This window comes from Solea solea, unplaced genomic scaffold (assembly GCF_958295425.1).
Source record: "Solea solea unplaced genomic scaffold, fSolSol10.1 scaffold_48, whole genome shotgun sequence".
NCBI lineage: Eukaryota > Metazoa > Chordata > Actinopteri > Pleuronectiformes > Soleidae > Solea > Solea solea.
In genome coordinates, this window is record NW_026704104.1 from 155,091 (window position 1) to 177,402 (window position 22,312).

General features: G+C 51.6%; 44 non-coding genes across 44 annotated transcripts; 33 read left to right on the forward strand and 11 right to left on the reverse strand.

Annotated features, from left to right (window-relative positions):
- Positions 1 to 141: 141 nt before the first annotated feature.
- LOC131451978 (U1 spliceosomal RNA) lies at positions 142 to 305 on the forward strand. Its single transcript, XR_009236808.1, has one exon. It is a non-coding gene; the product is annotated as a U1 spliceosomal RNA (small nuclear RNA).
- Positions 306 to 952: 647 nt separating this feature from the next.
- Positions 953 to 1,065, forward strand: LOC131452289 (U5 spliceosomal RNA). The gene has a single exon (XR_009237103.1). It is a non-coding gene; the product is annotated as a U5 spliceosomal RNA (small nuclear RNA).
- Positions 1,066 to 1,243: 178 nt separating this feature from the next.
- LOC131452214 (U2 spliceosomal RNA) lies at positions 1,244 to 1,436 on the forward strand. Its single transcript, XR_009237032.1, has one exon. It is a non-coding gene; the product is annotated as a U2 spliceosomal RNA (small nuclear RNA).
- A 131-nt stretch (positions 1,437 to 1,567) lies between these two features.
- LOC131451878 (5S ribosomal RNA) lies at positions 1,568 to 1,686 on the reverse strand. The gene has a single exon (XR_009236714.1). It is a non-coding gene; the product is annotated as a 5S ribosomal RNA (ribosomal RNA).
- Positions 1,687 to 2,088: 402 nt separating this feature from the next.
- LOC131451945 (U1 spliceosomal RNA) lies at positions 2,089 to 2,252 on the forward strand. The gene has a single exon (XR_009236776.1). It is a non-coding gene; the product is annotated as a U1 spliceosomal RNA (small nuclear RNA).
- A 647-nt stretch (positions 2,253 to 2,899) lies between these two features.
- On the forward strand, positions 2,900 to 3,012 carry LOC131452290 (U5 spliceosomal RNA). Its single transcript, XR_009237104.1, has one exon. It is a non-coding gene; the product is annotated as a U5 spliceosomal RNA (small nuclear RNA).
- Positions 3,013 to 3,191: 179 nt separating this feature from the next.
- On the forward strand, positions 3,192 to 3,384 carry LOC131452216 (U2 spliceosomal RNA). The gene has a single exon (XR_009237034.1). It is a non-coding gene; the product is annotated as a U2 spliceosomal RNA (small nuclear RNA).
- Positions 3,385 to 3,516: 132 nt separating this feature from the next.
- Positions 3,517 to 3,635, reverse strand: LOC131451753 (5S ribosomal RNA). Its single transcript, XR_009236592.1, has one exon. It is a non-coding gene; the product is annotated as a 5S ribosomal RNA (ribosomal RNA).
- Positions 3,636 to 4,037: 402 nt separating this feature from the next.
- On the forward strand, positions 4,038 to 4,201 carry LOC131452008 (U1 spliceosomal RNA). Its single transcript, XR_009236836.1, has one exon. It is a non-coding gene; the product is annotated as a U1 spliceosomal RNA (small nuclear RNA).
- Positions 4,202 to 4,848: 647 nt separating this feature from the next.
- Positions 4,849 to 4,961, forward strand: LOC131452291 (U5 spliceosomal RNA). Its single transcript, XR_009237105.1, has one exon. It is a non-coding gene; the product is annotated as a U5 spliceosomal RNA (small nuclear RNA).
- A 179-nt stretch (positions 4,962 to 5,140) lies between these two features.
- Positions 5,141 to 5,333, forward strand: LOC131452131 (U2 spliceosomal RNA). Its single transcript, XR_009236953.1, has one exon. It is a non-coding gene; the product is annotated as a U2 spliceosomal RNA (small nuclear RNA).
- A 131-nt stretch (positions 5,334 to 5,464) lies between these two features.
- LOC131451764 (5S ribosomal RNA) lies at positions 5,465 to 5,583 on the reverse strand. Its single transcript, XR_009236603.1, has one exon. It is a non-coding gene; the product is annotated as a 5S ribosomal RNA (ribosomal RNA).
- A 402-nt stretch (positions 5,584 to 5,985) lies between these two features.
- LOC131451979 (U1 spliceosomal RNA) lies at positions 5,986 to 6,149 on the forward strand. The gene has a single exon (XR_009236809.1). It is a non-coding gene; the product is annotated as a U1 spliceosomal RNA (small nuclear RNA).
- Positions 6,150 to 6,796: 647 nt separating this feature from the next.
- On the forward strand, positions 6,797 to 6,909 carry LOC131451791 (U5 spliceosomal RNA). The gene has a single exon (XR_009236629.1). It is a non-coding gene; the product is annotated as a U5 spliceosomal RNA (small nuclear RNA).
- Positions 6,910 to 7,088: 179 nt separating this feature from the next.
- LOC131452132 (U2 spliceosomal RNA) lies at positions 7,089 to 7,281 on the forward strand. Its single transcript, XR_009236954.1, has one exon. It is a non-coding gene; the product is annotated as a U2 spliceosomal RNA (small nuclear RNA).
- A 131-nt stretch (positions 7,282 to 7,412) lies between these two features.
- On the reverse strand, positions 7,413 to 7,531 carry LOC131451776 (5S ribosomal RNA). Its single transcript, XR_009236614.1, has one exon. It is a non-coding gene; the product is annotated as a 5S ribosomal RNA (ribosomal RNA).
- A 402-nt stretch (positions 7,532 to 7,933) lies between these two features.
- LOC131452065 (U1 spliceosomal RNA) lies at positions 7,934 to 8,097 on the forward strand. The gene has a single exon (XR_009236890.1). It is a non-coding gene; the product is annotated as a U1 spliceosomal RNA (small nuclear RNA).
- A 647-nt stretch (positions 8,098 to 8,744) lies between these two features.
- On the forward strand, positions 8,745 to 8,857 carry LOC131452292 (U5 spliceosomal RNA). Its single transcript, XR_009237106.1, has one exon. It is a non-coding gene; the product is annotated as a U5 spliceosomal RNA (small nuclear RNA).
- Positions 8,858 to 9,036: 179 nt separating this feature from the next.
- On the forward strand, positions 9,037 to 9,229 carry LOC131452134 (U2 spliceosomal RNA). The gene has a single exon (XR_009236956.1). It is a non-coding gene; the product is annotated as a U2 spliceosomal RNA (small nuclear RNA).
- A 131-nt stretch (positions 9,230 to 9,360) lies between these two features.
- Positions 9,361 to 9,479, reverse strand: LOC131451787 (5S ribosomal RNA). The gene has a single exon (XR_009236625.1). It is a non-coding gene; the product is annotated as a 5S ribosomal RNA (ribosomal RNA).
- A 402-nt stretch (positions 9,480 to 9,881) lies between these two features.
- On the forward strand, positions 9,882 to 10,045 carry LOC131451956 (U1 spliceosomal RNA). Its single transcript, XR_009236787.1, has one exon. It is a non-coding gene; the product is annotated as a U1 spliceosomal RNA (small nuclear RNA).
- Positions 10,046 to 10,692: 647 nt separating this feature from the next.
- On the forward strand, positions 10,693 to 10,805 carry LOC131452293 (U5 spliceosomal RNA). Its single transcript, XR_009237107.1, has one exon. It is a non-coding gene; the product is annotated as a U5 spliceosomal RNA (small nuclear RNA).
- Positions 10,806 to 10,984: 179 nt separating this feature from the next.
- On the forward strand, positions 10,985 to 11,177 carry LOC131452135 (U2 spliceosomal RNA). The gene has a single exon (XR_009236957.1). It is a non-coding gene; the product is annotated as a U2 spliceosomal RNA (small nuclear RNA).
- Positions 11,178 to 11,308: 131 nt separating this feature from the next.
- LOC131451799 (5S ribosomal RNA) lies at positions 11,309 to 11,427 on the reverse strand. Its single transcript, XR_009236636.1, has one exon. It is a non-coding gene; the product is annotated as a 5S ribosomal RNA (ribosomal RNA).
- Positions 11,428 to 11,829: 402 nt separating this feature from the next.
- On the forward strand, positions 11,830 to 11,993 carry LOC131452029 (U1 spliceosomal RNA). Its single transcript, XR_009236856.1, has one exon. It is a non-coding gene; the product is annotated as a U1 spliceosomal RNA (small nuclear RNA).
- Positions 11,994 to 12,640: 647 nt separating this feature from the next.
- On the forward strand, positions 12,641 to 12,753 carry LOC131452294 (U5 spliceosomal RNA). Its single transcript, XR_009237108.1, has one exon. It is a non-coding gene; the product is annotated as a U5 spliceosomal RNA (small nuclear RNA).
- Positions 12,754 to 12,932: 179 nt separating this feature from the next.
- On the forward strand, positions 12,933 to 13,125 carry LOC131452136 (U2 spliceosomal RNA). Its single transcript, XR_009236958.1, has one exon. It is a non-coding gene; the product is annotated as a U2 spliceosomal RNA (small nuclear RNA).
- A 131-nt stretch (positions 13,126 to 13,256) lies between these two features.
- Positions 13,257 to 13,375, reverse strand: LOC131451810 (5S ribosomal RNA). The gene has a single exon (XR_009236647.1). It is a non-coding gene; the product is annotated as a 5S ribosomal RNA (ribosomal RNA).
- Positions 13,376 to 13,777: 402 nt separating this feature from the next.
- Positions 13,778 to 13,941, forward strand: LOC131451946 (U1 spliceosomal RNA). The gene has a single exon (XR_009236777.1). It is a non-coding gene; the product is annotated as a U1 spliceosomal RNA (small nuclear RNA).
- Positions 13,942 to 14,588: 647 nt separating this feature from the next.
- Positions 14,589 to 14,701, forward strand: LOC131452295 (U5 spliceosomal RNA). Its single transcript, XR_009237109.1, has one exon. It is a non-coding gene; the product is annotated as a U5 spliceosomal RNA (small nuclear RNA).
- Positions 14,702 to 14,880: 179 nt separating this feature from the next.
- LOC131452137 (U2 spliceosomal RNA) lies at positions 14,881 to 15,073 on the forward strand. Its single transcript, XR_009236959.1, has one exon. It is a non-coding gene; the product is annotated as a U2 spliceosomal RNA (small nuclear RNA).
- Positions 15,074 to 15,204: 131 nt separating this feature from the next.
- Positions 15,205 to 15,323, reverse strand: LOC131451902 (5S ribosomal RNA). The gene has a single exon (XR_009236736.1). It is a non-coding gene; the product is annotated as a 5S ribosomal RNA (ribosomal RNA).
- Positions 15,324 to 15,725: 402 nt separating this feature from the next.
- LOC131451948 (U1 spliceosomal RNA) lies at positions 15,726 to 15,889 on the forward strand. The gene has a single exon (XR_009236779.1). It is a non-coding gene; the product is annotated as a U1 spliceosomal RNA (small nuclear RNA).
- Positions 15,890 to 16,536: 647 nt separating this feature from the next.
- Positions 16,537 to 16,649, forward strand: LOC131452297 (U5 spliceosomal RNA). Its single transcript, XR_009237111.1, has one exon. It is a non-coding gene; the product is annotated as a U5 spliceosomal RNA (small nuclear RNA).
- A 179-nt stretch (positions 16,650 to 16,828) lies between these two features.
- LOC131452138 (U2 spliceosomal RNA) lies at positions 16,829 to 17,021 on the forward strand. The gene has a single exon (XR_009236960.1). It is a non-coding gene; the product is annotated as a U2 spliceosomal RNA (small nuclear RNA).
- Positions 17,022 to 17,152: 131 nt separating this feature from the next.
- On the reverse strand, positions 17,153 to 17,271 carry LOC131451903 (5S ribosomal RNA). The gene has a single exon (XR_009236737.1). It is a non-coding gene; the product is annotated as a 5S ribosomal RNA (ribosomal RNA).
- A 402-nt stretch (positions 17,272 to 17,673) lies between these two features.
- LOC131451949 (U1 spliceosomal RNA) lies at positions 17,674 to 17,837 on the forward strand. The gene has a single exon (XR_009236780.1). It is a non-coding gene; the product is annotated as a U1 spliceosomal RNA (small nuclear RNA).
- Positions 17,838 to 19,320: 1,483 nt separating this feature from the next.
- On the forward strand, positions 19,321 to 19,433 carry LOC131452298 (U5 spliceosomal RNA). The gene has a single exon (XR_009237112.1). It is a non-coding gene; the product is annotated as a U5 spliceosomal RNA (small nuclear RNA).
- Positions 19,434 to 19,612: 179 nt separating this feature from the next.
- Positions 19,613 to 19,805, forward strand: LOC131452139 (U2 spliceosomal RNA). Its single transcript, XR_009236961.1, has one exon. It is a non-coding gene; the product is annotated as a U2 spliceosomal RNA (small nuclear RNA).
- Positions 19,806 to 19,936: 131 nt separating this feature from the next.
- LOC131451811 (5S ribosomal RNA) lies at positions 19,937 to 20,055 on the reverse strand. Its single transcript, XR_009236648.1, has one exon. It is a non-coding gene; the product is annotated as a 5S ribosomal RNA (ribosomal RNA).
- A 402-nt stretch (positions 20,056 to 20,457) lies between these two features.
- LOC131451955 (U1 spliceosomal RNA) lies at positions 20,458 to 20,621 on the forward strand. The gene has a single exon (XR_009236786.1). It is a non-coding gene; the product is annotated as a U1 spliceosomal RNA (small nuclear RNA).
- Positions 20,622 to 21,268: 647 nt separating this feature from the next.
- On the forward strand, positions 21,269 to 21,381 carry LOC131452299 (U5 spliceosomal RNA). Its single transcript, XR_009237113.1, has one exon. It is a non-coding gene; the product is annotated as a U5 spliceosomal RNA (small nuclear RNA).
- Positions 21,382 to 21,560: 179 nt separating this feature from the next.
- On the forward strand, positions 21,561 to 21,753 carry LOC131452140 (U2 spliceosomal RNA). Its single transcript, XR_009236962.1, has one exon. It is a non-coding gene; the product is annotated as a U2 spliceosomal RNA (small nuclear RNA).
- Positions 21,754 to 21,884: 131 nt separating this feature from the next.
- LOC131451897 (5S ribosomal RNA) lies at positions 21,885 to 22,003 on the reverse strand. The gene has a single exon (XR_009236732.1). It is a non-coding gene; the product is annotated as a 5S ribosomal RNA (ribosomal RNA).
- Between the last annotated feature and the right edge of the window lie 309 nt (positions 22,004 to 22,312).

The window sequence follows — 22,312 nt, forward strand, 5'->3', positions numbered from 1 at the left end:
CTGGAGGTTGAAGTTGAACACAGCACAGCATTAACGAGCACTTGAGTCAAGGCATTGGACTCTGGGACTATCCATTTCCTGCACCATCAGCCAAAGAGCTGTGTCTGGGAACAGCCACCCAGTGCTGGGCAAGTACACCTCATACTTACCTGGCAGGGGAGATACCATGATCAAGAAGGTGGTTCACCCAGGGCGAGGCTCAGCCATTGCACTCTGGTTGTGCTGACCCCTGCAAATTCCCCAAACGTGGGAATCTTGACTGCATATTTTTTGCTAGTGGGGTACTGCGTCCGCGCTCTCCCCCGATGACGTAGTTGTAAGCAAAGGTAAGCCGCCCAAGCTTCGGCCTTGTGTGCCAATCTCCAGGCTTCTCACGTGCTCGCAGAGCGACGTCCCCAGTATTTCCAAGTTGCTGGGAATGGGATGGTTGTGGGTGTTGTCTTTTAGCTCTAAGGAAATGTCATGCTCCCTTTCCCGGCTCTTTGTAGGTAGAACTGGATTGTTGGAGATGGATCCATGGCCATCATGCCAAGGGTTAATACTTTGGCGCTTGCTCCGTCCACTCCTGTACATTGACCTGATATTGAAGCGATGCCAGGAGCAGCTCACCATTTCAGAAGCCCAGAGGAGTTGGGAAACGGCCCGGCAGTTTGTACTGCTCGGTGTGACACAGAGCTGCTTTGCTCATGCACTCACATCTACCACTAAACCTTGGAGGTGTCCCCCGTGAGCGAGGAATGTGCCACAGCCTCAGCGGTTGATAGAAAACTGCAGCACACAACCAACGGTAAGAATGCGCTTCCAAACATGCAGTCAAATGTGGGCGGTTGATTGGCCGGCAACCCAAAAACGTTGAAGAAAGGCTGTCCCAAGGTGGCCGGCCGGGCCGACCGAGACTGTGGTGACTCTGGCGGATAGACTCCTTGGCTGCTCTCAAGGAGAGGGGCTATGTTGACTCTGGTTTTTCTTCAAAATGCTCAAGTCTTTCGCCTTTTACTAAAGACTTCCGTGGAGAGGAACGTCCAAGAGTTTAAGTTATTTTTGGTGGGCTTTGCTGTATGGCTGCGCCCTTTGAGTGTGTCAAATGTCAAGCAGCTGTCCGTCACGGCTCAGAGGTGCACTTAGATCACCTGGGGGTGGAGGTGAGCAGCAGCAGCCTTTGTTATGCGCACTTCAAAACACGGCACCACAACAAGTAACTTGTGCGCCAAGATCTTGAGTTGGCCCCAGAGACTGGTGGGCCATCGCTTCTCGGCCTTTTGGCTAAGATCAAGTGTAGTATCTGTTCTTATCAGTTTAATATCTGATATGTCCTCTATATGGGGATTAAATATTAAATGCATTTTTGAGCATTGGGCGGTGAAACCTTGGGCTTGCTCTCTTCACTCCTTGCATTGACCTGGTATTGCAGTGCCACAAGGAACGGTGCACCGTTCTCTTTTTTTCTGTGAAAACCAAAGCAAGGCTGAAACTGGAAGGACATTAACGTGTGCCTGTGCGTCAACGTAATTGCAAGCCCACGTTTCTTGTAAGGAAGCAGCAGTGTAAAAGCGTGCTGCAGTGTAAAAGCTTACAGCACCTGGTATTCCCAGGCGGTCTCCCATCCAAGTACTAACCAGGCCCGACCTTGCTTAGCTTCCGAGATCAGACGAGATCGGGCGTGCTCAGGGTGGTGTGGCCGTAAGCCGACGGGCAGGTGACACAGACTCCTTTTATAGACCAGGCAAGGCCCCCTGCTCGTGGAGGGGCTCAAAAGGCAGCCTTCCGAACACACTGCACTTGAGCCTTTATCGCCACTACCTGCTACACTCTATTCCAGTATTAGGAAGCTACACCGAGATGGGTAAGCTGCTGTTGGTGCCGTCAGGTGCAGTTGTTGCTGAATCGATAGGAAATGACAGCCAGGTATGCCAGTGAAAAGGTCGAGTGTTTCCTCTCCAATGTGTGTTGGAGGTTGAAGTTGAACACAGCACAGCATTAACGAGCACCTGAGTCAAGGCATTGGACTCTGGGACTATCCATTTCCTGCACCATCAGCCAAAGAGCTGTGTCTGGGAACAGCCACCCAGTGCTGGGCAAGTACACCTCATACTTACCTGGCAGGGGAGATACCATGATCAAGAAGGTGGTTCACCCAGGGCGAGGCTCAGCCATTGCACTCTGGTTGTGCTGACCCCTGCAAATTCCCCAAACGTGGGAATCTTGACTGCATAATTTTTGCTAGTGGGGTACTGCGTCCGCGCTCTCCCCCGATGACGTAGTTGTAAGCAAAGGTCAGCCGCCCAAGGTTCAGCCTTGTGTGCCCATCTCCAGGCTTCTCACGTGCTCGCAGAGCGACATCCCCAGTCTTTCCAAGTTGCTGGGAATGGGATGGTTGTGGGTGTTGTCTTTTAGCTCTAAGGAAATGTCATGCTCCCTTTCCCGGCTCTTTGTAGGTAGAACTGGATTGTTGGAGATGGATCCATGGCCATCATGCCAAGGGTTAATACTTTGGCGCTTGCTCCGTCCACTCCTGTACATTGACCTGATATTGAAGCGATGCCAGGAGCAGCTCACCATTTCAGAAGCCCGGAGGAGTTGGGAAACGGCCCGGCAGTTTGTACTGCTCGGTGTGACACAGAGCTGCTTTGCTCATGCACTCACATCTACCACTAAACCTTGGAGGTGTCCCCCGTGAGCGAGGAATGTGCCACAGCCTCAGCGGTTGATAGAAAACTGCAGCACACAACCAACGGTAAGAATGCGCTTCCAAACATGCAGTCAAATGTGGGCGGTTGATTGGCCGGCAAACCAAAAACGTTGAAGAAAGGCTGTCCCAAGGTGGCCGGCCGGGCCGACCGAGACTGTGGTGACTCTGGCGGATAGACTCCTTGGCTGCTCTCAAGGAGAGGGGCTATGTTGACTCTGGTTTTTCTTCAAAATGCTCAAGTCTTTCGCCTTTTACTAAAGACTTCCGTGGAGAGGAACGTCCAAGAGTTTAAGTTATTTTTGGTGGGCTTTGCTGTATGGCTGCGCCCTTTGAGTGTGTCAAATGTCAAGCAGCTGTCCGTCACGGCTCAGAGGTGCACTTAGATCACCTGGGGGTGGAGGTGAGCAGCAGCAGCCTTTGTTATGCGCACTTCAGAAACACGGCACCACAACAAGTAACTTGTGCGCCAAGATCTTGAGTTGGCCCCAGACACTGGTGGGCCATCGCTTCTCGGCCTTTTGGCTAAGATCAAGTGTAGTATCTGTTCTTATCAGTTTAATATCTGATATGTCCTCTATATGGGGATTAAATATTAAATGCATTTTTGAGCATTGGGCGGTGAAACCTTGGGCTTGCTCTCTTCACTCCTTGCATTGACCTGGTATTGCAGTGCCACAAGGAACGGTGCACCGTTCTCTTTTTTTCTGTGAAAACCAAAGCAAGGCTGAAACTGGAAGGACATTAACGTGTGCCCGTGCGTCAACGTAATTGCAAGCCCACGTTTCTTGTAAAGGAAGCAGCAGTGTAAAAGCGTGCTGCAGTGTAAAAGCTTACAGCACCTGGTATTCCCAGGCGGTCTCCCATCCAAGTACTAACCAGGCCCGACCCTGCTTAGCTTCCGAGATCAGACGAGATCGGGCGTGCTCAGGGTGGTGTGGCCGTAAGCCGACGGGCAGGTGACACAGACTCCTTTTATAGACCAGGCAAGGCCCCCTGCTCGTGGAGGGGCTCAAAAGGCAGCCTTCCGAACACACTGCACTTGAGCCTTTATCGCCACTACCTGCTACACTCTATTCCAGTATTAGGAAGCTACACCGAGATGGGTAAGCTGCTGTTGGTGCCGTCAGGTGCAGTTGTTGCTGAATCGATAGGAAATGACAGCCAGGTATGCCAGTGAAAAGGTCGAGTGTTTCCTCTCCAATGTGTGCTGGAGGTTGAAGTTGAACAGAGCACAGCATTAACGAGCACCTGAGTCAAGGCATTGGACTCTGGGACTATCCATTTCCTGCACCATCAGCCAAAGAGCTGTGTCTGGGAACAGCCACCCAGTGCTGGGCAAGTACACCTCATACTTACCTGGCAGGGGAGATACCATGATCAAGAAGGTGGTTCACCCAGGGCGAGGCTCAGCCATTGCACTCTGGTTGTGCTGACCCCTGCAAATTCCCCAAACGTGGGAATCTTGACTGCATAATTTTTGCTAGTGGGGTACTGCGTCCGCGCTCTCCCACGATGACGTAGTTGTAAGCAAAGGTCAGCCGCCCAAGGTTCCGCCTTGTGTGCCCATCTCCAGGCTTCTCACGTGCTCGCAGAGCGACGTCCCCAGTATTTCCAAGTTGCTGGGAATGGGATGGTTGTGGGTGTTGTCTTTTAGCTCTAAGGAAATGTCATGCTCCCTTTCCCGGCTCTTTGTAGGTAGAACTGGATTGTTGGAGATGGATCCATGGCCATCATGCCAAGGGTTAATACTTTGGCGCTTGCTCCGTCCACTCCTGTACATTGACCTGATATTGAAGCGATGCCAGGAGCAGCTCACCATTTCAGAAGCCCGGAGGAGTTGGGAAACGGCCCGGCAGTTTGTACTGCTCGGTGTGACACAGAGCTGCTTTGCTCATGCACTCACATCTACCACTAAACCTTGGAGGTGTCCCCCGTGAGCGAGGAATGTGCCACAGCCTCAGCGGTTGATAGAAAACTGCAGCACACAACCAACGGTAAGAATGCGCTTCCAAACATGCAGTCAAATGTGGGCGGTTGATTGGCCGGCAACCCAAAAACGTTGAAGAAAGGCTGTCCCAAGGTGGCCGGCCGGGCCGACCGAGACTGTGGTGACTCTGAAGGATAGACTCCTTGGCTGCTCTCAAGGAGAGGGGCTATGTTGACTCTGGTTTTTCTTCAAAATGCTCAAGTCTTTCGCCTTTTACTAAAGACTTCCGTGGAGAGGAACGTCCAAGAGTTTAAGTTATTTTTGGTGGGCTTTGCTGTATGGCTGCGCCCTTTGAGTGTGTCAAATGTCAAGCAGCTGTCCGTCACGGCTCAGAGGTGCACTTAGATCACCTGGGGGTGGAGGTGAGCAGCAGCAGCCTTTGTTATGCGCACTTCAGAAACACGGCACCACAACAAGTAACTTGTGTGCCAAGATCTTGAGTTGGCCCCAGACACTGGTGGGCCATCGCTTCTCGGCCTTTTGGCTAAGATCAAGTGTAGTATCTGTTCTTATCAGTTTAATATCTGATATGTCCTCTATATGGGGATTAAATATTAAATGCATTTTTGAGCATTGGGCGGTGAAACCTTGGGCTTGCTCTCTTCACTCCTTGCATTGACCTGGTATTGCAGTGCCACCAGGAACGGTGCACCGTTCTCTTTTTTTCTGTGAAAACCAAAGCAAGGCTGAAACTGGAAGGACATTAACGTGTGCCCGTGCGTCAACGTAATTGCAAGCCCACGTTTCTTGTAAGGAAGCAGCAGTGTAAAAGCGTGCTGCAGTGTAAAAGCTTACAGCACCTGGTATTCCCAGGCGGTCTCCCATCCAAGTACTAACCAGGCCCGACCCTGCTTAGCTTCCGAGATCAGACGAGATCGGGCGTGCTCAGGGTGGTGTGGCCGTAAGCCGACGGGCAGGTGACACAGACTCCTTTTATAGACCAGGCAAGGCCCCCTGCTCGTGGAGGGGCTCAAAAGGCAGCCTTCCGAACACACTGCACTTGAGCCTTTATCGCCACTACCTGCTACACTCTATTCCAGTATTAGGAAGCTACACCGAGATGGGTAAGCTGCTGTTGGTGCCGTCAGGTGCAGTTGTTGCTGAATCGATAGGAAATGACAGCCAGGTATGCCAGTGAAAAGGTCGAGTGTTTCCTCTCCAATGTGTGCTGGAGGTTGAAGTTGAACAGAGCACAGCATTAACGAGCACCTGAGTCAAGGCATTGGACTCTGGGACTATCCATTTCCTGCACCATCAGCCAAAGAGCTGTGTCTGGGAACAGCCACCCAGTGCTGGGCAAGTACACCTCATACTTACCTGGCAGGGGAGATACCATGATCAAGAAGGTGGTTCACCCAGGGCGAGGCTCAGCCATTGCACTCTGGTTGTGCTGACCCCTGCAAATTCCCCAAACGTGGGAATCTTGACTGCATATTTTTTGCTAGTGGGGTACTGCGTCCGCGCTCTCCCCCGATGACGTAGTTGTAAGCAAAGGTAAGCCGCCCAAGCTTCGGCCTTGTGTGCCAATCTCCAGGCTTCTCACGTGCTCGCAGAGCGACGTCCCCAGTATTTCCAAGTTGCTGGGAATGGGATGGTTGTGGGTGTTGTCTTTTAGCTCTAAGGAAATGTCATGCTCCCTTTCCCGGCTCTTTGTAGGTAGAACTGGATTGTTGGAGATGGATCCATGGCCATCATGCCAAGGGTTAATACTTTGGCGCTTGCTCCGTCCACTCCTGTACATTGACCTGATATTGAAGCGATGCCAGGAGCAGCTCACCATTTCAGAAGCCCGGAGGAGTTGGGAAACGGCCCGGCAGTTTGTACTGCTCGGTGTGACACAGAGCTGCTTTGCTCATGCACTCACATCTACCACTAAACCTTGGAGGTGTCCCCCGTGAGCGAGGAATGTGCCACAGCCTCAGCGGTTGATAGAAAACTGCAGCACACAACCAACGGTAAGAATGCGCTTCCAAACATGCAGTCAAATGTGGGCGGTTGATTGGCCGGCAACCCAAAAACGTTGAAGAAAGGCTGTCCCAAGGTGGCCGGCCGGGCCGACCGAGACTGTGGTGACTCTGAAGGATAGACTCCTTGGCTGCTCTCAAGGAGAGGGGCTATGTTGACTCTGGTTTTTCTTCAAAATGCTCAAGTCTTTCGCCTTTTACTAAAGACTTCCGTGGAGAGGAAAGTCCAAGAGTTTAAGTTATTTTTGGTGGGCTTTGCTGTATGGCTGCGCCCTTTGAGTGTGTCAAATGTCAAGCAGCTGTCCGTCACGGCTCAGAGGTGCACTTAGATCACCTGGGGGTGGAGGTGAGCAGCAGCAGCCTTTGTTATGCGCACTTCAGAAACACGGCACCACAACAAGTAACTTGTGCGCCAAGATCTTGAGTTGGCCCCAGACACTGGTGGGCCATCGCTTCTCGGCCTTTTGGCTAAGATCAAGTGTAGTATCTGTTCTTATCAGTTTAATATCTGATATGTCCTCTATATGGGGATTAAATATTAAATGCATTTTTGAGCATTGGGCGGTGAAACCTTGGGCTTGCTCTCTTCACTCCTTGCATTGACCTGGTATTGCAGTGCCACCAGGAACGGTGCACCGTTCTCTTTTTTTCTGTGAAAACCAAAGCAAGGCTGAAACTGGAAGGACATTAACGTGTGCCCGTGCGTCAACGTAATTGCAAGCCCACGTTTCTTGTAAGGAAGCAGCAGTGTAAAAGCGTGCTGCAGTGTAAAAGCTTACAGCACCTGGTATTCCCAGGCGGTCTCCCATCCAAGTACTAACCAGGCCCGACCCTGCTTAGCTTCCGAGATCAGACGAGATCGGGCGTGCTCAGGGTGGTGTGGCCGTAAGCCGACGGGCAGGTGACACAGACTCCTTTTATAGACCAGGCAAGGCCCCCTGCTTGTGGAGGGGCTCAAAAGGCAGCCTTCCGAACACACTGCACTTGAGCCTTTATCGCCACTACCTGCTACACTCTATTCCAGTATTAGGAAGCTACACCGAGATGGGTAAGCTGCTGTTGGTGCCGTCAGGTGCAGTTGTTGCTGAATCGATAGGAAATGACAGCCAGGTATGCCAGTGAAAAGGTCGAGTGTTTCCTCTCCAATGTGTGCTGGAGGTTGAAGTTGAACACAGCACAGCATTAACGAGCACCTGAGTCAAGGCATTGGACTCTGGGACTATCCATTTCCTGCACCATCAGCCAAAGAGCTGTGTCTGGGAACAGCCACCCAGTGCTGGGCAAGTACACCTCATACTTACCTGGCAGGGGAGATACCATGATCAAGAAGGTGGTTCACCCAGGTCGAGGCTCAGCCATTGCACTCTGGTTGTGCTGACCCCTGCAAATTCCCCAAACGTGGGAATCTTGACGGCATAATTTTTGCTAGTGGGGTACTGCGTCCGCGCTCTCCCACGATGACGTAGTTGTAAGCAAAGGTCAGCCGCCCAAGGTTCCGCCTTGTGTGCCCATCTCCAGGCTTCTCACGTGCTCGCAGAGCGACGTCCCCAGTATTTCCAAGTTGCTGGGAATGGGATGGTTGTGGGTGTTGTCTTTTAGCTCTAAGGAAATGTCATGCTCCCTTTCCCGGCTCTTTGTAGGTAGAACTGGATTGTTGGAGATGGATCCATGGCCATCATGCCAAGGGTTAATACTTTGGCGCTTGCTCCGTCCACTCCTGTACATTGACCTGATATTGAAGCGATGCCAGGAGCAGCTCACCATTTCAGAAGCCCGGAGGAGTTGGGAAACGGCCCGGCAGTTTGTACTGCTCGGTGTGACACAGAGCTGCTTTGCTCATGCACTCACATCTACCACTAAACCTTGGAGGTGTCCCCCGTGAGCGAGGAATGTGCCACAGCCTCAGCGGTTGATAGAAAACTGCAGCACACAACCAACGGTAAGAATGCGCTTCCAAACATGCAGTCAAATGTGGGCGGTTGATTGGCCGGCAACCCAAAAACGTTGAAGAAAGGCTGTCCCAAGGTGGCCGGCCGGGCCGACCGAGACTGTGGTGACTCTGAAGGATAGACTCCTTGGCTGCTCTCAAGGAGAGGGGCTATGTTGACTCTGGTTTTTCTTCAAAATGCTCAAGTCTTTCGCCTTTTACTAAAGACTTCCGTGGAGAGGAACGTCCAAGAGTTTAAGTTATTTTTGGTGGGCTTTGCTGTATGGCTGCGCCCTTTGAGTGTGTCAAATGTCAAGCAGCTGTCCGTCACGGCTCAGAGGTGCACTTAGATCACCTGGGGGTGGAGGTGAGCAGCAGCAGCCTTTGTTATGCGCACTTCAGAAACACGGCACCACAACAAGTAACTTGTGCGCCAAGATCTTGAGTTGGCCCCAGACACTGGTGGGCCATCGCTTCTCGGCCTTTTGGCTAAGATCAAGTGTAGTATCTGTTCTTATCAGTTTAATATCTGATATGTCCTCTATATGGGGATTAAATATTAAATGCATTTTTGAGCATTGGGCGGTGAAACCTTGGGCTTGCTCTCTTCACTCCTTGCATTGACCTGGTATTGCAGTGCCACCAGGAACGGTGCACCGTTCTCTTTTTTTCTGTGAAAACCAAAGCAAGGCTGAAACTGGAAGGACATTAACGTGTGCCCGTGCGTCAACGTAATTGCAAGCCCACGTTTCTTGTAAGGAAGCAGCAGTGTAAAAGCGTGCTGCAGTGTAAAAGCTTACAGCACCTGGTATTCCCAGGCGGTCTCCCATCCAAGTACTAACCAGGCCCGACCCTGCTTAGCTTCCGAGATCAGACGAGATCGGGCGTGCTCAGGGTGGTGTGGCCGTAAGCCGACGGGCAGGTGACACAGACTCCTTTTATAGACCAGGCAAGGCCCCCTGCTCGTGGAGGGGCTCAAAAGGCAGCCTTCCGAACACACTGCACTTGAGCCTTTATCGCCACTACCTGCTACACTCTATTCCAGTATTAGGAAGCTACACCGAGATGGGTAAGCTGCTGTTGGTGCCGTCAGGTGCAGTTGTTGCTGAATCGATAGGAAATGACAGCCAGGTATGCCAGTGAAAAGGTCGAGTGTTTCCTCTCCAATGTGTGCTGGAGGTTGAAGTTGAACACAGCACAGCATTAACGAGCACCTGAGTCAAGGCATTGGACTCTGGGACTATCCATTTCCTGCACCATCAGCCAAAGAGCTGTGTCTGGGAACAGCCACCCAGTGCTGGGCAAGTACACCTCATACTTACCTGGCAGGGGAGATACCATGATCAAGAAGGTGGTTCACCCAGGGCGAGGCTCAGCCATTGCACTCTGGTTGTGCTGACCCCTGCAAATTCCCTAAACGTGGGAATCTTGACTGCATAATTTTTGCTAGTGGGGTACTGCGTCCGCGCTCTCCCCCGATGACGTAGTTGTAAGCAAAGGTCAGCCGCCCAAGGTTCAGCCTTGTGTGCCCATCTCCAGGCTTCTCACGTGCTCGCAGAGCGACATCCCCAGTCTTTCCAAGTTGCTGGGAATGGGATGGTTGTGGGTGTTGTCTTTTAGCTCTAAGGAAATGTCATGCTCCCTTTCCCGGCTCTTTGTAGGTAGAACTGGATTGTTGGAGATGGATCCATGGCCATCATGCCAAGGGTTAATACTTTGGCGCTTGCTCCGTCCACTCCTGTACATTGACCTGATATTGAAGCGATGCCAGGAGCAGCTCACCATTTCAGAAGCCCGGAGGAGTTGGGAAACGGCCCGGCAGTTTGTACTGCTCGGTGTGACACAGAGCTGCTTTGCTCATGCACTCACATCTACCACTAAACCTTGGAGGTGTCCCCCGTGAGCGAGGAATGTGCCACAGCCTCAGCGGTTGATAGAAAACTGCAGCACACAACCAACGGTAAGAATGCGCTTCCAAACATGCAGTCAAATGTGGGCGGTTGATTGGCCGGCAAACCAAAAACGTTGAAGAAAGGCTGTCCCAAGGTGGCCGGCCGGGCCGACCGAGACTGTGGTGACTCTGGCGGATAGACTCCTTGGCTGCTCTCAAGGAGAGGGGCTATGTTGACTCTGGTTTTTCTTCAAAATGCTCAAGTCTTTCGCCTTTTACTAAAGACTTCCGTGGAGAGGAACGTCCAAGAGTTTAAGTTATTTTTGGTGGGCTTTGCTGTATGGCTGCGCCCTTTGAGTGTGTCAAATGTCAAGCAGCTGTCCGTCACGGCTCAGAGGTGCACTTAGATCACCTGGGGGTGGAGGTGAGCAGCAGCAGCCTTTGTTATGCGCACTTCAGAAACACGGCACCACAACAAGTAACTTGTGCGCCAAGATCTTGAGTTGGCCCCAGACACTGGTGGGCCATCGCTTCTCGGCCTTTTGGCTAAGATCAAGTGTAGTATCTGTTCTTATCAGTTTAATATCTGATATGTCCTCTATATGGGGATTAAATATTAAATGCATTTTTGAGCATTGGGCGGTGAAACCTTGGGCTTGCTCTCTTCACTCCTTGCATTGACCTGGTATTGCAGTGCCACCAGGAACGGTGCACCGTTCTCTTTTTTTCTGTGAAAACCAAAGCAAGGCTGAAACTGGAAGGACATTAACGTGTGCCCGTGCGTCAACGTAATTGCAAGCCCACGTTTCTTGTAAGGAAGCAGCAGTGTAAAAGCGTGCTGCAGTGTAAAAGCTTACAGCACCTGGTATTCCCAGGCGGTCTCCCATCCAAGTACTAACCAGGCCCGACCCTGCTTAGCTTCCGAGATCAGACGAGATCGGGCGTGCTCAGGGTGGTGTGGCCGTAAGCCGACGGGCAGGTGACACAGACTCCTTTTATAGACCAGGCAAGGCCCCCTGCTCGTGGAGGGGCTCAAAAGGCAGCCTTCCGAACACACTGCACTTGAGCCTTTATCGCCACTACCTGCTACACTCTATTCCAGTATTAGGAAGCTACACCGAGATGGGTAAGCTGCTGTTGGTGCCGTCAGGTGCAGTTGTTGCTGAATCGATAGGAAATGACAGCCAGGTATGCCAGTGAAAAGGTCGAGTGTTTCCTCTCCAATGTGTGCTGGAGGTTGAAGTTGAACACAGCACAGCATTAACGAGCACCTGAGTCAAGGCATTGGACTCTGGGACTATCCATTTCCTGCACCATCAGCCAAAGAGCTGTGTCTGGGAACAGCCACCCAGTGCTGGGCAAGTACACCTCATACTTACCTGGCAGGGGAGATACCATGATCAAGAAAGTGGTTCACCCAGGGCGAGGCTCAGCCATTGCACTCTGGTTGTGCTGACCCCTGCAAATTCCCCAAACGTGGGAATCTTGACTGCATATTTTTTGCTAGTGGGGTACTGCGTCCGCGCTCTCCCCCGATGACGTAGTTGTAAGCAAAGGTAAGCCGCCCAAGCTTCGGCCTTGTGTGCCAATCTCCAGGCTTCTCACGTGCTCGCAGAGCGACGTCCCCAGTATTTCCAAGTTGCTGGGAATGGGATGGTTGTGGGTGTTGTCTTTTAGCTCTAAGGAAATGTCATGCTCCCTTTCCCGGCTCTTTGTAGGTAGAACTGGATTGTTGGAGATGGATCCATGGCCATCATGCCAAGGGTTAATACTTTGGCGCTTGCTCCGTCCACTCCTGTACATTGACCTGATATTGAAGCGATGCCAGGAGCAGCTCACCATTTCAGAAGCCCAGAGGAGTTGGGAAACGGCCCGGCAGTTTGTACTGCTCGGTGTGACACAGAGCTGCTTTGCTCATGCACTCACATCTACCACTAAACCTTGGAGGTGTCCCCCGTGAGCGAGGAATGTGCCACAGCCTCAGCGGTTGATAGAAAACTGCAGCACACAACCAACGGTAAGAATGCGCTTCCAAACATGCAGTCAAATGTGGGCGGTTGATTGGCCGGCAACCCAAAAACGTTGAAGAAAGGCTGTCCCAAGGTGGCCGGCCGGGCCGACCGAGACTGTGGTGACTCTGGCGGATAGACTCCTTGGCTGCTCTCAAGGAGAGGGGCTATGTTGACTCTGGTTTTTCTTCAAAATGCTCAAGTCTTTCGCCTTTTACTAAAGACTTCCGTGGAGAGGAACGTCCAAGAGTTTAAGTTATTTTTGGTGGGCTTTGCTGTATGGCTGCGCCCTTTGAGTGTGTCAAATGTCAAGCAGCTGTCCGTCACGGCTCAGAGGTGCACTTAGATCACCTGGGGGTGGAGGTGAGCAGCAGCAGCCTTTGTTATGCGCACTTCAGAAACACGGCACCACAACAAGTAACTTGTGCGCCAAGATCTTGAGTTGGCCCCAGACACTGGTGGGCCATCGCTTCTCGGCCTTTTGGCTAAGATCAAGTGTAGTATCTGTTCTTATCAGTTTAATATCTGATATGTCCTCTATATGGGGATTAAATATTAAATGCATTTTTGAGCATTGGGCGGTGAAACCTTGGGCTTGCTCTCTTCACTCCTTGCATTGACCTGGTATTGCAGTGCCACCAGGAACGGTGCACCGTTCTCTTTTTTTCTGTGAAAACCAAAGCAAGGCTGAAACTGGAAGGACATTAACGTGTGCCCGTGCGTCAACGTAATTGCAAGCCCACGTTTCTTGTAAGGAAGCAGCAGTGTAAAAGCGTGCTGCAGTGTAAAAGCTTACAGCACCTGGTATTCCCAGGCGGTCTCCCATCCAAGTACTAACCAGGCCCGACCCTGCTTAGCTTCCGAGATCAGACGAGATCGGGCGTGCTCAGGGTGGTGTGGCCGTAAGCCGACGGGCAGGTGACACAGACTCCTTTTATAGACCAGGCAAGGCCCCCTGCTCGTGGAGGGGCTCAAAAGGCAGCCTTCCGAACACACTGCACTTGAGCCTTTATCGCCACTACCTGCTACACTCTATTCCAGTATTAGGAAGCTACACCGAGATGGGTAAGCTGCTGTTGGTGCCGTCAGGTGCAGTTGTTGCTGAATCGATAGGAAATGACAGCCAGGTATGCCAGTGAAAAGGTCGAGTGTTTCCTCTCCAATGTGTGCTGGAGGTTGAAGTTGAACACAGCACAGCATTAACGAGCACCTGAGTCAAGGCATTGGACTCTGGGACTATCCATTTCCTGCACCATCAGCCAAAGAGCTGTGTCTGGGAACAGCCACCCAGTGCTGGGCAAGTACACCTCATACTTACCTGGCAGGGGAGATACCATGATCAAGAAGGTGGTTCACCCAGGGCGAGGCTCAGCCATTGCACTCTGGTTGTGCTGACCCCTGCAAATTCCCCAAACGTGGGAATCTTGACTGCATAATTTTTGCTAGTGGGGTACTGCGTCCGCGCTCTCCCCCGATGACGTAGTTGTAAGCAAAGGTCAGCCGCCCAAGGTTCCGCCTTGTGTGCCCATCTCCAGGCTTCTCACGTGCTCGCAGAGCGACATCCCCAGTCTTTCCAAGTTGCTGGGAATGGGATGGTTGTGGGTGTTGTCTTTTAGCTCTAAGGAAATGTCATGCTCCCTTTCCCGGCTCTTTGTAGGTAGAACTGGATTGTTGGAGATGGATCCATGGCCATCATGCCAAGGGTTAATACTGTGGCGCTTGCTCCGTCCACTCCTGTACATTGACCTGATATTGAAGCGATGCCAGGAGCAGCTCACCATTTCAGAAGCCCGGAGGAGTTGGGAAACGGCCCGGCAGTTTGTACTGCTCGGTGTGACACAGAGCTGCTTTGCTCATGCACTCACATCTACGACTAAACCTTGGAGGTGTCCCCCGTGAGCGAGGAATGTGCCACAGCCTCAGCGGTTGATAGAAAACTGCAGCACACAACCAACGGTAAGAATGCGCTTCCAAACATGCAGTCAAATGTGGGCGGTTGATTGGCCGGCAACCCAAAAACGTTGAAGAAAGGCTGTCCCAAGGTGGCCGGCCGGGCCGACCGAGACTGTGGTGACTCTGGCGGATAGACTCCTTGGCTGCTCTCAAGGAGAGGGGCTATGTTGACTCTGGTTTTTCTTCAAAATGCTCAAGTCTTTCGCCTTTTACTAAAGACTTCCGTGGAGAGGAACGTCCAAGAGTTTAAGTTATTTTTGGTGGGCTTTGCTGTATGGCTGCGCCCTTTGAGTGTGTCAAATGTCAAGCAGCTGTCCGTCACGGCTCAGAGGTGCACTTAGATCACCTGGGGGTGGAGGTGAGCAGCAGCAGCCTTTGTTATGCGCACTTCAGAAACACGGTACCACAACAAGTAACTTGTGCGCCAAGATCTTGAGTTGGCCCCAGACACTGGTGGGCCATCGCTTCTCGGCCTTTTGGCTAAGATCAAGTGTAGTATCTGTTCTTATCAGTTTAATATCTGATATGTCCTCTATATGGGGATTAAATATTAAATGCATTTTTGAGCATTGGGCGGTGAAACCTTGGGCTTGCTCTCTTCACTCCTTGCATTGACCTGGTATTGCAGTGCCACCAGGAACGGTGCACCGTTCTCTTTTTTTCTGTGAAAACCAAAGCAAGGCTGAAACTGGAAGGACATTAACGTGTGCCCGTGCGTCAACGTAATTGCAAGCCCACGTTTCTTGTAAGGAAGCAGCAGTGTAAAAGCGTGCTGCAGTGTAAAAGCTTACAGCACCTGGTATTCCCAGGCGGTCTCCCATCCAAGTGCTAACCAGGCCCGACCCTGCTTAGCTTCCGAGATCAGACTAGATCGGGCGTGCTCAGGGTGGTGTGGCCGTAAGCCGACGGGCAGGTGACACAGACTCCTTTTATAGACCAGGCAAGGCCCCCTGCTCGTGGAGGGGCTCAAAAGGCAGCCTTCCGAACACACTGCACTTGAGCCTTTATCGCCATTACCTGCTACACTCTATTCCAGTATTAGGAAGCTACACCGAGATGGGTAAGCTGCTGTTGGTGCCGTCAGGTGCAGTTGTTGCTGAATCGATAGGAAATGACAGCCAGGTATGCCAGTGAAAAGGTCGAGTCTTTCCTCCCCAATGTGTGCTGGAGGTTGAAGTTGAACACAGCACAGCATTAACGAGCACCTGAGTCAAGGCATTGGACTCTGGGACTATCCATTTCCTGCACCATCAGCCAAAGAGCTGTGTCTGGGAACAGCCACCCAGTGCTGGGCAAGTACACCTCATACTTACCTGGCAGGGGAGATACCATGATCAAGAAGGTGGTTCACCCAGGGCGAGGCTCAGCCATTGCACTCTGGTTGTGCTGACCCCTGCAAATTCCCCAAACGTGGGAATCTTGACTGCATAATTTTTGCTAGTGGGGTACTGCGTCCGCGCTCTCCCCCGATGACGTAGTTGTAAGCAAAGGTCAGCCGCCCAAGGTTCCGCCTTGTGTGCCCATCTCCAGGCTTCTCACGTGCTCGCAGAGCGACATCCCCAGTCTTTCCAAGTTGCTGGGAATGGGATGGTTGTGGGTGTTGTCTTTTAGCTCTAAGGAAATGTCATGCTCCCTTTCCCGGCTCTTTGTAGGTAGAACTGGATTGTTGGAGATGGATCCATGGCCATCATGCCAAGGGTTAATACTGTGGCGCTTGCTCCGTCCACTCCTGTACATTGACCTGATATTGAAGCGATGCCAGGAGCAGCTCACCATTTCAGAAGCCCGGAGGAGTTGGGAAACGGCCCGGCAGTTTGTACTGCTCGGTGTGACACAGAGCTGCTTTGCTCATGCACTCACATCTACGACTAAACCTTGGAGGTGTCCCCCGTGAGCGAGGAATGTGCCACAGCCTCAGCGGTTGATAGAAAACTGCAGCACACAACCAACGGTAAGAATGCGCTTCCAAACATGCAGTCAAATGTGGGCGGTTGATTGGCCGGCAACCCAAAAACGTTGAAGAAAGGCTGTCCCAAGGTGGCCGGCCGGGCCGACCGAGACTGTGGTGACTCTGGCGGATAGACTCCTTGGCTGCTCTCAAGGAGAGGGGCTATGTTGACTCTGGTTTTTCTTCAAAATGCTCAAGTCTTTCGCCTTTTACTAAAGACTTCCGTGGAGAGGAACGTCCAAGAGTTTAAGTTATTTTTGGTGGGCTTTGCTGTATGGCTGCGCCCTTTGAGTGTGTCAAATGTCAAGCAGCTGTCCGTCACGGCTCAGAGGTGCACTTAGATCACCTGGGGGTGGAGGTGAGCAGCAGCAGCCTTTGTTATGCGCACTTCAGAAACACGGTACCACAACAAGTAACTTGTGCGCCAAGATCTTGAGTTGGCCCCAGACACTGGTGGGCCATCGCTTCTCGGCCTTTTGGCTAAGATCAAGTGTAGTATCTGTTCTTATCAGTTTAATATCTGATATGTCCTCTATATGGGGATTAAATATTAAATGCATTTTTGAGCATTGGGCGGTGAAACCTTGGGCTTGCTCTCTTCACTCCTTGCATTGACCTGGTATTGCAGTGCCACCAGGAACGGTGCACCGTTCTCTTTTTTTCTGTGAAAACCAAAGCAAGGCTGAAACTGGAAGGACATTAACGTGTGCCCGTGCGTCAACGTAATTGCAAGCCCACGTTTCTTGTAAGGAAGCAGCAGTGTAAAAGCGTGCTGCAGTGTAAAAGCTTACAGCACCTGGTATTCCCAGGCGGTCTCCCATCCAAGTGCTAACCAGGCCCGACCCTGCTTAGCTTCCGAGATCAGACTAGATCGGGCGTGCTCAGGGTGGTGTGGCCGTAAGCCGACGGGCAGGTGACACAGACTCCTTTTATAGACCAGGCAAGGCCCCCTGCTCGTGGAGGGGCTCAAAAGGCAGCCTTCCGAACACACTGCACTTGAGCCTTTATCGCCATTACCTGCTACACTCTATTCCAGTATTAGGAAGCTACACCGAGATGGGTAAGCTGCTGTTGGTGCCGTCAGGTGCAGTTGTTGCTGAATCGATAGGAAATGACAGCCAGGTATGCCAGTGAAAAGGTCGAGTCTTTCCTCCCCAATGTGTGCTGGAGGTTGAAGTTGAACACAGCACAGCATTAACGAGCACCTGAGTCAAGGCATTGGACTCTGGGACTATCCATTTCCTGCACCATCAGCCAAAGAGCTGTGTCTGGGAACAGCCACCCAGTGCTGGGCAAGTACACCTCATACTTACCTGGCAGGGGAGATACCATGATCAAGAAGGTGGTTCACCCAGGGCGAGGCTCAGCCATTGCACTCTGGTTGTGCTGACCCCTGCAAATTCCCCAAACGTGGGAATCTTGACTGCATAATTTTTGCTAGTGGGGTACTGCGTCCGCGCTCTCCCCCGATGACGTAGTTGTAAGCAAAGGTCAGCCGCCCAAGTAGTGATGGTGAGATGAAGCCTCATGAGGCATTGAACCACTTGAGCCAATTGGTTCGAGAAAGGGTTCATTTCTCGAAGCTTCATGTGCACACGAAACCACCTACTGGCCAAGTGTATAATCACAGGCAGCTGTATCTGAACCACATAATGTGTGATGAATTGAATTTTTGTGTCTGTTAGAAATGACTATGAATTACAAAAAATGTATGACCAAATCATTTCTGTACATATGTGTTTAATAAATTTTTTGAATGTATTCTGTGTGTGTAAGTCTTCCCAAAATGGTAATATCATAATATGGCAGGTTGTGCAATGTTTTTCTGAAAATGGCATGGGTGTAATCAGGCAGAGGACAGTGAAAGTGCTTGTGGAACTAGGAAAAGGGCACAGATTATGCTTGTGAAACTTGGACAATGATGAGCCTCGCTGGCTCCATCCTATATCACCTATCCTACTCTCCTCCCTCTCCTAAATCTCTATCTCTCCCTAAACTCTCCAAACTATCTCCAAACTATACAAACGCTGTCCAAACTCTAGTATCCAAACTCTCCAAACTATCCAAACTCTCAACTGACCGCAACTCTCCTTCAAAAACCCACATTTTGAATGGAGCCTATATAGGGGTCTATATAGCTGTAAAACCTCGCGCTAAATCTGAACCACTTCACGAAGTAATCACGTGGTACAGCCGGGCAGCGAGGCTTCGGACGTCATCATTTTTGGCTCCTCCCCTAAATGAAGCAAGCCTCGATACGCGCATCGCGGAAACGCCCCCTCCCCTACTCGGCACACGCTTCGAAGCCTCGAAACGGAACGTCACATCACTACGCCCAAGGTTCCGCCTTGTGTGCCCATCTCCAGGCTTCTCACGTGCTCGCAGAGCGACATCCCCAGTCTTTCCAAGTTGCTGGGAATGGGATGGTTGTGGGTGTTGTCTTTTAGCTCTAAGGAAATGTCATGCTCCCTTTCCCGGCTCTTTGTAGGTAGAACTGGATTGTTGGAGATGGATCCATGGCCATCATGCCAAGAGTTAATACTTTGGCGCTTGCTCCGTCCACTCCTGTACATTGACCTGATATTGAAGCGATGCCAGGAGCAGCTCACCATTTCAGAAGCCCGGAGGAGTTGGGAAACGGCCCGGCAGTTTGTACTGCTCGGTGTGACACAGAGCTGCTATGCTCATGCACTCACATCTACCACTAAACCTTGGAGGTGTCCCCCGTGAGCGAGGAATGTGCCACAGCCTCAGCGGTTGATAGAAAACTGCAGCACACAACCAACGGTAAGAATGCGCTTCCAAACATGCAGTCAAATGTGGGCGGTTGATTGGCCGGCAAACCAAAAACGTTGAAGAAAGGCTGTCCCAAGGTGGCCGGCCGGGCCAACCGAGACTGTGGTGACTCTGGCGGATAGACTCCTTGGCTGCTCTCAAGGAGAGGGGCTATGTTGACTCTGGTTTTTCTTCAAAATGCTCAAGTCTTTCGCCTTTTACTAAAGACTTCCGTGGAGAGGAACGTCCAAGAGTTTAAGTTATTTTTGGTGGGCTTTGCTGTATGGCTGCGCCCTTTGAGTGTGTCAAATGTCAAGCAGCTGTCCGTCACGGCTCAGAGGTGCACTTAGATCACCTGGGGGTGGAGGTGAGCAGCAGCAGCCTTTGTTATGCGCACTTCAGAAACACGGCACCACAACAAGTAACTTGTGCGCCAAGATCTTGAGTTGGCCCCAGACACTGGTGGGCCATCGCTTCTCGGCCTTTTGGCTAAGATCAAGTGTAGTATCTGTTCTTATCAGTTTAATATCTGATATGTCCTCTATATGGGGATTAAATATTAAATGCATTTTTGAGCATTGGGCGGTGAAACCTTGGGCTTGCTCTCTTCACTCCTTGCATTGACCTGGTATTGCAGTGCCACCAGGAACGGTGCACCGTTCTCTTTTTTTCTGTGAAAACCAAAGCAAGGCTGAAACTGGAAGGACATTAACGTGTGCCCGTGCGTCAACGTAATTGCAAGCCCACGTTTCTTGTAAGGAAGCAGCAGTGTAAAAGCGTGCTGCAGTGTAAAAGCTTACAGCACCTGGTATTCCCAGGCGGTCTCCCATCCAAGTACTAACCAGGCCCGACCCTGCTTAGCTTCCGAGATCAGACGAGATCGGGCGTGCTCAGGGTGGTGTGGCCGTAAGCCGACGGGCAGGTGACACAGACTCCTTTTATAGACCAGGCAAGGCCCCCTGCTCGTGGAGGGGCTCAAAAGGCAGCCTTCCGAACACACTGCACTTGAGCCTTTATCGCCACTACCTGCTACACTCTATTCCAGTATTAGGAAGCTACACCGAGATGGGTAAGCTGCTGTTGGTGCCGTCAGGTGCAGTTGTTGCTGAATCGATAGGAAATGACAGCCAGGTATGCCAGTGAAAAGGTCGAGTGTTTCCTCTCCAATGTGTGCTGGAGGTTGAAGTTGAACACAGCACAGCATTAACGAGCACCTGAGTCAAGGCATTGGACTCTGGGACTATCCATTTCCTGCACCATCAGCCAAAGAGCTGTGTCTGGGAACAGCCACCCAGTGCTGGGCAAGTACACCTCATACTTACCTGGCAGGGGAGATACCATGATCAAGAAGGTGGTTCACCCAGGGCGAGGCTCAGCCATTGCACTCTGGTTGTGCTGACCCCTGCAAATTCCCTAAACGTGGAAATCTTGACTGCATAATTTTTGCTAGTGGGGTACTGCGTCCGCGCTCTCCCCCGATGACGTAGTTGTAAGCAAAGGTCAGCCGCCCAAGGTTCCGCCTTGTGTGCCCATCTCCAGGCTTCTCACGTGCTCGCAGAGCGACGTCCCCAGTCTTTCCAAGTTGCTGGGAATGGGATGGTTGTGGGTGTTGTCTTTTAGCTCTAAGGAAATGTCATGCTCCCTTTCCCGGCTCTTTGTAGGTAGAACTGGATTGTTGGAGATGGATCCATGGCCATCATGCCAAGGGTTAATACTTTGGCGCTTGCTCCGTCCACTCCTGTACATTGACCTGATATTGAAGCGATGCCAGGAGCAGCTCACCATTTCAGAAGCCCGGAGGAGTTGGCAAACCGCCCGGCAGTTTGTACTGCTCGGTGTGACACAGACCTGCTTTGCTCATGCACTCACATCTACCACTAAACCTTGGAGGTGTCCCCCGTGAGCGAGGAATGTGCCACAGCCTCAGCGGTTGATAGAAAACTGCAGCACACAACCAACGGTAAGAATGCGCTTCCAAACATGCAGTCAAATGTGGGCGGTTGATTGGCCGGCAAACCAAAAACGTTGAAGAAAGGCTGTCCCAAGGTGGCCGGCCGGGCCGACCGAGACTGTGGTGACTCTGGCGGATAGACTCCTTGGCTGCTCTCAAGGAGAGGGGCTATGTTGACTCTGGTTTTTCTTCAAAATGCTCAAGTCTTTCGCCTTTTACTAAAGACTTCCGTGGAGAGGAACGTCCAAGAGTTTAAGTTATTTTTGGTGGGCTTTGCTGTATGGCTGCGCCCTTTGAGTGTGTCAAATGTCAAGCAGCTGTCCGTCACGGCTCAGAGGTGCACTTAGATCACCTGGGGGTGGAGGTGAGCAGCAGCAGCCTTTGTTATGCGCACTTCAGAAACACGGCACCACAACAAGTAACTTGTGCGCCAAGATCTTGAGTTGGCCCCAGACACTGGTGGGCCATCGCTTCTCGGCCTTTTGGCTAAGATCAAGTGTAGTATCTGTTCTTATCAGTTTAATATCTGATATGTCCTCTATATGGGGATTAAATATTAAATGCATTTTTGAGCATTGGGCGGTGAAACCTTGGGCTTGCTCTCTTCACTCCTTGCATTGACCTGGTATTGCAGTGCCACCAGGAACGGTGCACCGTTCTCTTTTTTTCTGTGAAAACCAAAGCAAGGCTGAAACTGGAAGGACATTAACGTGTGCCCGTGCGTCAACGTAATTGCAAGCCCACGTTTCTTGTAAGGAAGCAGCAGTGTAAAAGCGTGCTGCAGTGTAAAAGCTTACAGCACCTGGTATTCCCAGGCGGTCTCCCATCCAAGTACTAACCAGGCCGGACCCTGCTTAGCTTCCGAGATCAGACGAGATCGGGCGTGCTCAGGGTGGTGTGGCCGTAAGCCGACGGGCAGGTGACACAGACTCCTTTTATAGACCAGGCAAGGCCCCCTGCTCGTGGAGGGGCTCAAAAGGCAGCCTTGCGAACACACTGCACTTGAGCCTTTATCGCCACTACCTGCTACACTCTATTCCAGTATTAGGAAGCTACACCGAGATGGGTAAGCTGCTGTTGGTGCCGTCAGGTGCAGTTGTTGCTGAATCGATAGGAAATGACAGCCAGGTATGCCAGTGAAAAGGTCGAGTGTTTCCTCTCCAATGTGTGCTGGAGGTTGAAGTTGAACACAGCACAGCATTAACGAGCACCTGAGTC